The following is a 12,320-nucleotide window of genomic DNA, read 5'->3' on the forward strand; positions in this document are numbered from 1 at the left end:
TGATGATTGTGTAATTTTGAAATAATTTTTGACCCACAAGAAGTGGCAAAAGTGCAGCAGAGAGTCCCTGTGCTCTGTTTATCCAGTATCCCCTGATGATATCATCATGGACGGCCAGAGGACACGAGCCAGGACATGGGTCACTCGACCAGGCCTTGTTCCGACTCGGCTGTGTATGGCACGCGCCCCTGTGATCCTGCGAAGTTTACTGTCACGTGGGCCGTGTGTAACCCCGACCCCGCTGCCTCCCTGGGAGGCTGTATGCCATCGGTGCTGGGTGATTTAATCGGGAGTGTGGCTATCAGTCACTTTGGCTTTCAGGAATTGATTTGACAGGGAGAAGAACGGTGCAGGCTAGAGAACAAGATGGGGCATGGATGCTTTGCAGGCAAATCAATTGTTCTATTGGCGTCCTTCCCCCTGCCAGCCCAGGGCTGCTTAGAAAGCCACCCACGGGCCAGGCGGTGTCGCCAGGAGCTGTCAGGCCTCGCTGTGTGTTGGAGCCTAAGCGTGCACGTGCTGTAGGCAGAGGGATGCTGGGAGCGCAGGTAGCCAGTGGGAGGTGTGTATGGGCAGAGGGGTGCTAAGCACAGGTAGCCAGTGGGAGGTGTGGTGGGCAGAGGGATGCTGGGAGCGCAGGTAGTCAGTGGGAGGTGTGGTGGGCAGAGGGATGCTGGGAGCGCAGGTAGTCAGTGGGAGGTGTGGTGGGCAGAGGGATGCTGGGAGCACAGGTAGCCAGTGGGAGGTGTGGTGGGCAGAGGGATGCTGGGAGCGCAGGTAGCCAGTGGGAGGTGTGTATGGGCAGAGGGATGCTGGGAGCGCAGGTAGTCAGTGGGAGGTGTGGTGGGCAGAGGGATGCTGGGAGCACAGGTAGCCAGTGGGAGGTGTGGTGGGCAGAGGGATGCTGGGAGCGCAGGTAGCCAGTGGGAGGTGTGTATGGGCAGAGGGATGCTGGGAGCGCAGGTAGCCAGTGGGAGGTGTGTATGGGCAGAGGGATGCTGGGAGCACAGGTAGCCAGTGGGAGGTGTGGTGGGCAGAGGGATGCTGGGAGCGCAGGTAGCCAGTGGGAGGTGTGTATGGGCAGAGGGGTGCTAAGCGCAGGTAGCCAGTGGGAGGTGTGGTGGGCAGAGGGGTGTGGGGAGCATAGGTAGCCAGTGGGAGGTGTGGTGGGCAGAGGGATGCTGGGAACGCAGGTAGCCAGGGGGGGTGTGTGTGGGCCATTGGGCTGTGAGCAGCAGACCTGGGTGATGAAGGCAGGAGTGTTTGGTAATAAACACATACACTAGGGACTTCCGGAGCTGGGCTCCACTCCTTTTGAGAACGCAGGTTTTAAACACAGCTGGAGGAACTGTTCCAGTGTCAGGGCCGAGGGCCGGAGTCGGGGTGGGGGCCGTCTCGGATGTTAGGAGATTGTCCCTTTCCTAGTTTGGGTTTTCCCCAAAGAGCCTCTGAGACAAGGGAAGTCGTTCATTAGGGAGGCAACACTGTGGTAGAAAACACCGGGAAGGTCCTATAAGGGATGTGTTGGTATCGGCCTGGCTGCCTCCACGGGCAACCTGACCTAAAACCTGTGGGGAAGCTGGGAGACCACGGGAAGCCACTGTCACAGAGGGGCCAAGGAGCTGGGGCATTTGTACCCCTTTGTAACCCAACTCCTAGTGGTCATTGAGGGCTGTTAGGAATGGCACCTCCTGCCAGAGAGACCTCTGACATTGACACGTGCAAAATAAGGCAGGGGCCGGCGGCCGACCATCAGGTGGTCAGTGGTGAGGGTGAGGAGGTGGTGACCTCCATACTGGCAGGGTCTCCCAGCATCGCACCCCGGCATCAGGGCCAGGTCCCCAGGCTGATGGCTCTTCCCACCGCGCAATCAGGATATGTTGGGTGCATGGTGTGTGTCTTCCTTTGGTTTTTAAGGAGTTTCCGTCTCTCAACCATCTAGAAACTTGCAGTTTAAACAGGGAGACCCACTGATCAAACTCAGGCTTATCTTGCCAAGCTCCCTACTTGCCCACAATGGAAGGCCCTGGAGACACAGCCCAGGCATCCGCACACCTCGCCTTCTTTGGGTCTTTGCACAGATGTCACTGTTGCCACAAAGCCTTCCTGGCACATCACTGTCGTTTTTCTCTCCTGCCTTGTCCCAGGGGATGGACCGGTGCAGACACAGCCATGGGAGATGCCTTCTCACGGGGAGCCGTGAGCGTGACATGTGAGGGCAATGGGCTTGGACCTCACCTTCTCACCCCTCCTGTATTCGTTTGCTGTTCATTACTTTAAAATACCCAAGAGGAGCTTCTTGAGAAAGAAAAGGTTTATTCCAGCTTACAGTTTGGAGGCTACAGTTCAGGATCAGGTGGCCCCATTGGCCGCCTCTGGGGAGGCTGGACATGGCGAGTGTGGAGGTGATGATTCCACGTGAGGCGTCAACCACGACCAGCTCCGGTGCTGGGAGGGGACGTCTCCCGTGCTGGGCTTATTCAGAGAAAGCCTTCAGCGCCTAGTTTTCCAGCCACAATTGCAGTAGTTACATCAGGATGATCCCATCATGGGAAAGTCGGTTCCTGGGGAGGGTTTGTGCTGGGTCCTGCTGCTGTGCCCTCTGGGAGCAGAGGAGCTGAGCTTAGCTCAGGACTGCTGGGTCCCTATCCCTCTGAGGAGGGGTGGCCGGGCCTGGCTCGTGTCACTGTGGGAGCAGGTTTGTCCAGCGCAGGAGGGCTGGCTTCTCATCTTTCCTGTGAACTGCAGGCAATGCCTTCCATTCCCAGGGGGGCTTGGGGTGCCTCTGAGAGCCAGGAGCATGCACACGGCTGAAATCTTTCCAGCAGGGGAACCCTGGGATCGTGCACCTGGTTTGCACTCGTCTGTCACTCGGGGCATCTCACCTCGTTGCTGGTGCGGTTGTCACATAGATTGTGGCTGTTAATTCCTGTCGCCGTGGTCTTGACTCTCACATCGGGGCCGTGAACTCCTCCTGTGCCTCCTTCCTCACGGAGATGGGGTTTTTCTATGAGGGCTCATGGCTATTTATGGGAGAGTCACGTGGATCGAGAGATATGTGTTCTTCCTCTTCACCTCTCCTTGTTACTCTTTTTTTTTTCTCTGACTCATGCATTTTTTTTTCTTGAGTTTGCATGATGTGCCAGGGATCTCTGTGCAGATTAATCTACTGAATATCACGTCATTTTCGTCTCATGGCGGAGACAGGTTTGTAAATAGCAAAGGGTAGCCGCGTGCCCCATGCAGGGGGGCAGGTGGAGTGGAGGCTTGTTTTATTAAGAATGGACAGATGTGCCCCTGAAAACCACTTGGCAGGGCCAGATTGGGGGCTGAGTTAGTCCTCCGATCTGGGACACGCATTAGGAGAGTTCACGGGCATCTGGGCGGGCCTGGGAGTGGGGGCAGTGTATTCCACGTGAGCGCTTTACACGTGGATGAAATCAGCCTTGGAGGCCGCTTAGAGTCTTTGTCTTCCTGTTTTCTGTACTTTGTAGAGGAAAGAGGCTGGGAAGGGGAGAGATCACATGGAGAGATGGGGAGCCAGAGTGTGGGAGGGGCCGGTGCCACCTCCCACTAAGCCCCACCTCTTAAAGGTTCTACCACCCCTCAACAAACTCCTAGCACATGAACCCTTGGGGGAGCACACTCTCATGCCCCACCCCCTTTTTAAGATTTGTTTATTTTGTTCAGAAGAGAGGGAGAGGCAGACACTGAGCGATCTTCCATTTGCTGGTTCACTCCCCAAATGGCTACAGTGGCCAGAGTTGAGGCCAATTTGAGAGCCAGGAGCTTCTTCTGGGTGCAGGGGCCCAAGCACTTGGGCCATCTTCCACTGCTTTCCCAGGGCATCAGCAAGCAGCTGCATCAGAAGTGGAGCAAGGCTGGAGCTGCGGCTCACTAGGCTAATCCTCCGCCTTGCGGCGCCGGCACACCGGGTTCTAGTCCCAGTCGGGGCGCCGGATTCTGTCCCGGTTGCCCCTCTTCCAGGCCAGCTCTCTGCTGTGGCCTGGGAGTGCAGTGGAGGATGGCCCAAGTGCTTGGGCCCTGCACCCCATGGGAGACCAGGAGAAGCACCTGGCTCTGGCTTCAGATCAACGCGGTGCGCCGGCCGCAGTGCGCTGGCCGCAGCGGCCATTAGAGGGTGAACCAAAGGTAAAGGAAGACCTTTCTCTCTGTCTCTCTGTCTCTCTCTCACTGTCCACTCTGCCTGTCAAAAAAAAAAAAAAAAAAAAAAAGAGAGAGAGAGATTAATAAAAATAAAAAAAAAAAAGAAAAAGTGGAGCAGCCTGGACTCGAACCCATGCCCATATGGGATGCTGGCGCTACAGGCAGAGGCTTAACCTTCTTTGCCACAGCGCCGACCCCTTTGACCCTTTCCAAGTCAGAACAGCATCTCTGTCTGAATACCGGACTCATACTTAGTGGGACAAGAAGCTCCTGCAGAGAAAGACTCATGGAAATGCTACTGAGGGAAGAATGGACGCCTTGTGCTTCTCTCGTGCTTACCCTGGAATCTCTGCTCTTTGAGTTGCCTTAGGCTAGGTTCCCTAGAAGCAGGGCCCCGGTCGGGGATTTGGGCATGGATGAGTTTCCTGGGGCTGCCCTATATATGCCAGCACCACGGACAAGAGTTCTGTCGTCTCACAGTCCTGGATGCTAGAAAGCCAAGGTCCAGGTGTTTCCATGGCCACGTTCTTTCTGAAACCAATAGGGAAGATGCCTTCCCTAGCTTCTCCATGTCCTCTGACACTTTGCTGGAAATCTCTAACCATCCCTGGCTTGCAGCCACACTTCTTTAGTCTCTGCTGTCCCCAGGCCTTCTCCTCCCTGCGTCCCTTCTCATAAGGATACTGGTCATGTTGGACTGGGACCCACCCTACCCCAGGATGACCTCATGACACTTAAGTCATTGCTTCTACTCTGTTCCTGAGAAGGTCCCATTTGGAGGTGCTTGGAGGGGAGGGTGGGTAGCATTTGATCACGTCTTTCTGGAGGACACAAGTCAACCCACCCCAGGACATGAAAAGCCTACAAGGGGGAAAATGAATCAGGTTGGGTAAAAGAGGAAAGAGTCCAGTGAGGATGTGGCCTTAAGTCAGAACCAGCCTTAGCCTGGCCCACAGTGGCCAGTGGCGCCTGTTCACAGACATGTGCTGGGGTTGTCCCTCCTCAAGACAAGGGACACATAGCCCTCTGTACCCCCGGGTCAGCCAGTCATGGTCTGGGAACCAGAGCGGGGAATCTGATTGTCAGCTGGGTGGCCACAGCCTCCCCATAGCTCCTGTAACACTCTAGTGGTATTGGCATTGAGTAGGTGGAGACCAGGGATGCTGCAAAGCCTCCTACAGTGCACAGGACACACACACACACACACACACACCCCAGTAGCACAAAGCTTGAGCAACCCTGCTGTGGACGAAGGGCAAATGCACATAGGGGTGCAGCAGCAGTCTCCATCGAGAGCTAAGATGAAAGCCAGGCTGGTCCCTGCAGGTGAGGAGGGCTTTTCAGGAGGGCTACAATGCTTGGGGTGAGGGAGGAGCAAAGGAGCAGAAAGCCTGAGGACCAGGCATCTGAGTAGTCGCTTTGGTTTTCATTCCGTTTGTGGGAAAGGAGTTACTGGTCCCACACGCAGAATCAGATCAGGAAAAAAGGCCTGGGTGGGAGACTGAAAACTCACACAGTGCCGTGAGGCCGTGCAAGTGTGTGTGTCTGTCATTGCCGATTTTCATTAGAAGCTAGTGTCTGTCTTCCCCAAACTGGCTGGTCAGTTGAATGCAAAGGTGTTGAATCAGTTGAATGTGAAAATGTGGAGCCAAAATGCTCCAAGTTCTTGCTTTGGCCTGTCTTAATGGTGGACGGGGACAGAGGAGCTGCTGTGGTCCATTTCTACCTTCTGTGCCTTAGGGAACCCGTGTGGAAGATGAACAGGTGGCTTGCAGGGCCAGCCTCTGAGCATTCTTTAGCAGAATGTCCCATCTGTCCTGTGCCTTTGCACAGTGCATCTTTGATCTTGGCATTCAGGAAGTCGGCAGCCAATGGGGCTATGACTTTATTTTGGTCTCATTGATAAGATTTGGCCAGAAGGTAATAGAAACAATGATACAGAAGTATGAAGTGTGAGAGGTGATGGACTTGGGCATGGAATGACACAGGCTGTTTGAGAAACTCTGCTCATGCAAGTGACTGAATCCCCACCTAGAGGGGATATATGCCTAGGCTCTACTCTTTTTATTAAATTTGCCACCTGGACCATTTTTAAGCGTGCGGTTCTGGGGTGTTCAGTACATTTGCATGGTTGTACAGTCAGCACCACCGTCCATCTCCAGAGCTCCTCATCTTGCAGGACTGAAACTCTGTCCCCCTTAAGCAGTAATTCTCACTCCCCTTCCCTTGCCCCTGGCAGCCGCCACTCCGCTCCCTGCCTCCATACATTTGACTCCTGCGGGTGCCTCATGCAGGTGGAATCACACAGTGCTTGTCTTGTGACTGGCTCCTCTCCCGTAGCATAATGTCCTTAAGGGTCATCCACGTTGTAGTGTGCCAGCATTTCCTTCCTTTTTGAGGCTGAATAATATTCCAGTGTGTGTGTGTGTGTGTGTGAGAGAGAGAGAGAGAGAGAGAGAGAGATTGATTTTGTTTGTACACTCATGTACCCATGGGTAGACACTTGAGTTGTTCCTATCTTGGCAATTGTGAACCGTGCTGCTGTGGACACGGATAGACAGGTGTGCCTTTAATCAACTCTTTTGGAGTCATCACAGTATTGAGGGTGGAGTAGCTCCTTCCCTCTTGAGTTCCTGTAGCTTGGGCAGGGAAGGGCGAGGTGGAGGCGAGCTCCCGTGCCCCATGCCCTGTTGGAGACTCACAGAATTTGGGAAGCACCTGTGGAGGTGTGTGCACGCGTCAGGATTCCTCTGGTACTGCTCCGGGCTGTGCATTTTACTATATATAAACTTTTTTTTTTTTTATTTTAGACAGGCAGAGTGGATAGTGAGAGAGAGAAAGGTCTTCCTTTTTGCCGTTGGTTCACCCTCCGATGGCTGCTGCGGCTGGCGCATCGTGCTGATCCGAAGCCAGGAGCCAGGTGCTTCTCCTGGTCTCCCATGCGGGTGCAGGGCCCAAGCACTTGGGCCATCCTCCACTGCACTCCCTGGCCACAGCAGAGAGCTGACCTGGAAGAGGGGCAACCGGGACAGAATCCGGCGCCCCGACCGGGACTAGAACCCGGTGTGCCCGTGCCACTAGGCGGAGGATTAGCCTGTTGAGCCACAGCGCCGGCCCTATATAAACTTAATTTTAAAACCCCACTATCAATACACATCAAGCTCTGATTCGCGAGCTGCCTGTTGAAGGATTTAGCAGTGCTGTGAGCTGCACGTTGGTGCCCCTCCTGATTTATCTGTTGACCTTCTAACCCCGAGGTTGACGGTGTTAAAGAGGCGAGGCCTTTTAGGATGGTCAGGAGGGCAGAGTCTCCAGGTATGGGAATTAGTGCCCTTATTAAAAAAAACACCAAGAGAGTTACCTCGTCTGTTCTGCCAGGTGAGGGCAAAGTGAGAGGTGAGGACTGGGCCTTCATCGGACACTGAGTCTGCAGATGCCTTGATCTTGAACTTCTCGCATTCAGAACTGTGAGAAGTACGATTTTGGTGTTTATAAGCTGCCCAGCTGTGGCAGCCTGAATGGGGGTAAGGAAGAGTGTGCTAATGCCTGCAACCTAAGTGGAAATGCATTCAAAAACTTGTGAGAGGGAGATATGCAGGAAAGCAAAGATATCATTGAAAAAATGACCGTAGGATTATCGGTCACTGTTCATTGTAGACTTGGGGTGCTGTATCTGAGGGTGTCCACTGTGCAGCTTTTCTGCAGTTGGAAATGTTCATAAGGAAATGTCGGGGAGCAAAGGACAGAAGGAGGCGGCAGCACCAGGTCGGAGTCATTGCTGTGGTCTCGAGGCAAGAGGAGGTGGTGGGTGAGACCGCGGAGGTGCTGGGCGGTCAGCTCTGGGATGCAGCTTGAAGGCAGAGTCTTTGAGGCTGAGGACCAGCCCTGGGACGTGGAATTCCAGCATCGGGGGCCGCAGACAGGCCCTGCAAATCCAGGGTTCCCACGGCCGAGGTTGTTCTCTTTAACTGGCGTCTCAGCCGCCTGGGAACCGTAACTGTGGGGATCCCCAGACCTCATCCTTACTGATTCTCGGGCAGAGGCCTGTGAACTTGCACTTGAGCCAGAGCACTGGGAAATCGTAATGCGGGAGAGCCCTGAGCCTCACTCTGAGCAGCCTCGGGTGATGGTGGAGAGTGGGAAGGGCTTGGTCATGTGAGCTGGACAGACTTGGGCCTGGCGATTCGCTCTGCACGCGCTGGCCGGCTGGGTGACGGCTCCTGTGTGCTTGGTGTGCAGGGTCCACCCCATGCATGGCTGCCATTAGGACTGTGTCTTCTGCAGCCCTTCTGGAAGGAGGATGCTTAAGCCGGAGTGCTCTCAGAAGTCCGTGGCGATACCTCTGGCCCTCGCCAGCGTGTCACATCATGTATTGCAAAGCCAGCTTGCTCACTGGAGAGACATGTTTGATTTAGGTCCAAAAGAAGAAAATGTGTTTCATCAAGAGTGATATTTGCACACTGGCAGGCTGGATATTAATGTTTCTGAAAATTCCTGTAAGCCGAGTGCAAATGAAAAACTCTCAGAGCTTTGAGGCCTAGAATCCAGAATCCTGTGGCTTGGGAGGCGGGGTCTGTGCATGTCACCCTCCTCTGTGGTGTGCGCCGACCCACAGAATGTTGTCCAGCATCCTCACTTGGGCTGCCTGGGAAGCAGATCTCCAGGCAAAGGTTTCAGGGCAGGCATTTTGCTTGGGGGAGATGAGACCAGTAAAAGGTGTGTTATCACGCAGGTTGCCACTGGCTGTAGTTGGAGCTTCATCCTGCTGGGGAGCTCACTGTAGCCTACCCATAGACACAGAGAGGACCCCCAGGGCCACCCACAGGAAGCTCAGCAGAGGGCTGAGGTCAGGGCCAGGGTCTGGGGCAGGTGCCTACATTGTGGTTGTGCTCCAGGGAGGGAGAGAGGGAAAGAGAGGTCTTCCCTCTCTTGGTTCACTCCCCAGATGGCCGCAATGGCTGGAGCTGCACCAATCCGAAGCCAGGATCCAGGAGCTTCTTCTGGGTCTCCCACATGGGTGCAGGGGCCCAAGCACTTGGGCCATCTTCTACTGCTTTCCCAGGCCACAGCAGAGAGCTGGATTGGAGCAGCCAGGTCTTGAACTGGTGCCCATACGGGATGTCAGTATTGCAGGCAGTGGCTTTACCCACTACACCACAGCACAGACCCCTATTTTTGCTTTCTTAAAAAAGTCCCAATGGGGCTGAGGTTGTGGCACAACAGGTTAAGCTGCTGCTTGGAATGCCGGCTTCTGGCTGCTCTGCTTCCAATCCAGCTCCCTGCTGATGCACCTGGGGAAACAGCAGAAGATGGCCCAAGTGCGAAGGCCCCTGCCATTCAAATGGGAAATCAGGGATGGAGTTCTTGGCTCCTGGCTTTAGCCTGGCTGTTGTGGGCATTTGCAGAGTGAACCATTGGATAGAAGATTTCTCTCTGACACTGTCTTTCAAATAAATAAATCTGTAAAGAAGTCCCAGTGGAACCACTCTGTGATACAGAAGCAGGGACACATGTCATCATACTTGTCAAAACCCACAGACTGGACAATGACAAGGGAGCGCCCTAATGTAAACCGTGGACCTCAGGTGATAACGACACAAGGGTACAGTACACCCACTGCACAAAACGCACCCCTCTTTGGAGATGTTGACAATGGGAGAGCTGTGTATGGGGGCAGGGAGTAGAACCCTCCGCACCGTCCTCTCAGTTTTTTTTATGAACCTAAAAATGCCCTAAAAAGTGTCTTTTTTTTTTTGACAGGCAGAGTTAGTGAGAAAGACAGAGGTCTTCCTTCCATTGGTTCACCCCCCAGATGGCACTGCGCCAATCCGAAGCCAGGAGCCAGGTGCTTCCTCCTGGTCTCCCTTGTGGGTGCAGGGCCCAAGCACTTGGGCCATCCTCCACTGCCTTCCTGGGCCACAGCAGAGAGCTGGCTTGGAAGAGGGGGCAACCGGGACAGAACTGGCGCCCCAACCGGGACTAGAACCCGGAGTACCAGTGCCGCAGGTGGAGGATTAGCCTAGTGAGCCACAGTGCCGGCCAAAAGTGTCTTTTTAAAAACATTCCTGGGGCCAGCATTGTGGCACCATGAGCTAAGCCCCTGCGCCCACGTGGGAGACCCAGAAGAAGCTCCTGGCTCCTGGCTTCAGATCGGCGCAGCTCCAGCCATTGCGGCCATCTGGGGAGTGAACCAACAGAGGGAAGACCTCTCTCTCCCTCTCTCCCTCCCTCCCTCCCTCCCTCTCTCCCTTCTTTCCTTCTTCCCTCCCTCTCTCCCTCCCTCCACATCTGACTCTTTGTAACTCTGCCTTTCAAATAAATAAATAAATCTTTAAAAAAAAAAAAAAGCAAAAATAGTTGATCATTTGAGGCGCTAGGAGCTCTATGCTGATTGGGCCTGCACTGTGGAGACTGCCTGGAGTTATAAACCGCCCCCAGCCTGCCTAGCAGCTGCTAAAAACAGCCGGGTAAACAGATCCTGGCTGCACTCTGCCGTTGATCCCTCCCTGCCCGACACTGTAACAGGCAAGGCCCTTGACAAGGCCAGTGCCGGCTTTTTAATGAGAATCCCTCTCCGACTTGCCCTGAGCTGCTGTCGGCCACGAGCCCTCTCGGTGGAGTCCTGGCCTCCGTGTGTACGTTCACACTGCTGCTGCCCCAGGTAGTGGTGAGCAGTGGAGTATGTGCAAATGCTGCGCAGTCAGAGCTGGACCCAGGCCAGAGCCTTGCAACACAGCTGTTCGCTAGAAGGTTCTTCCCATGCAATCCCTGTTTTCGTCCTCTTGACATCGAAGTCGGTTTTACATTCTAGACATCCACACGTACCCTTGAACAGGAAGGCGAGACAGAGATGATTGGAGCTAGCTTCTTTGTCTCACAGATGAGAAAGGTCGAGTGACTTGTCCAGAGCCACACAGCAGAAGCAGGACTGGAGTCAGGGCTTCCAGGCAGGTCCTCCCGCTGCACCAGCGATGTTACCCGGCGGTGGCACAGGCCCTGGAGTCATACAGACCTGGGTTCAAGTCCTGGCATAGTCCCCGACTCAAGGCATGGGCCCAGGCGAGCTGCTGACCACCTCCAAGCCACAGTCTCCTGCAGTGTGCCGGCACCAGTGGGCGCCGGGTCAGTTGTGAGATTTTCAGGAATTTTGCAAGCCGGATCATGTCACCCTGGTAGTGTACAGTCAGCCGTGGCATATGAAACTGACCATGGCCGTGAGATCCGAGCCCCCGAGTGCCCTGAGGGCCCAGCCTTTGCCATCACAGCACTGATCACGGCAGCTGTCATTTCAGATGTCCTTGTGGACCCTCAGAGACCTAGGCGCTAAGAACAGGGTGCTGGGCATGTGTATACAGTGGTGCCATATCATGGTCAAGAGCAAAGACCCACAAGCCAGTAATCCTCAGGTCAGAGCCAGCCCTATTCCTTCCGGAAGTGTGACCTGGGTCTCTAATAACCACAGGCCGGCTCTTGCTGGGTGCTTCCCCGGAACTGACTACTGTTCTAGTGGCTTCTATTTAAATTTGAAAGCCACCAGGGACTGCCATTATCCTGGTTTATGGCTGACGACACAGAGGCCCAAAAAGTGTGAGGAATTTGCCCAAGACCATGAAGTTCATCAAGGGAGGAGGCTATGTTGAAATCCTAAGCATCCGCTCTTGACCTTGGCCTTGTTCCTTCCTTGGAACATGGTAGGACTCTCCAGAGCACCAGGAGCCACGTCCAAAGGCCAGATACATATCTATAGTTCTCATCCCAGCTCTGCCACCTGTGTGCTGTGTAGCATCAGACGCGTGCCTGAACCTGCCGGTGCCCCTGGGAACGCGCGTGGACCACGTGAGTAGTAACGGTGCCTCTTCCAGAGGGGCGTTGTGAAAGTGAATTGGAAAACTAAAGCAAAAGCACTCGGCACCCTGAGCCTGGCATGCAGGGAGCTCTCAGTGACATTGTTCACCATCGCCATCGCCATCGCCATCGCCATCACCAACATCTTCTGCACCAAGCATTCCATGTGGCATGCTCAGCCATAGTTTCAGCTGTGGTTTTCATTCGTTTATTTGGTGAACCCGTCAGAGTGGAGGTGGTTTCCCATGTGTCGACCCCTGCGTGGGACTTGGGGACAAAGGAGTAAGTGAGGGGCTCGTAGCCTAGGC

General features: G+C 54.6%; 1 protein-coding gene across 1 annotated transcript in view; it reads left to right on the forward strand.

Annotated features, from left to right (window-relative positions):
• The window catches only part of SYT17 (synaptotagmin 17), a 70,624-nt gene that overhangs the window by 14,638 nt on the left and 43,666 nt on the right, over positions 1-12,320 (forward strand). The gene's annotated exons all lie outside the window — the stretch shown is intronic.

This window comes from Lepus europaeus, chromosome 21 (genome assembly GCF_033115175.1).
Source record: "Lepus europaeus isolate LE1 chromosome 21, mLepTim1.pri, whole genome shotgun sequence".
Lineage (NCBI taxonomy): Eukaryota > Metazoa > Chordata > Mammalia > Lagomorpha > Leporidae > Lepus > Lepus europaeus.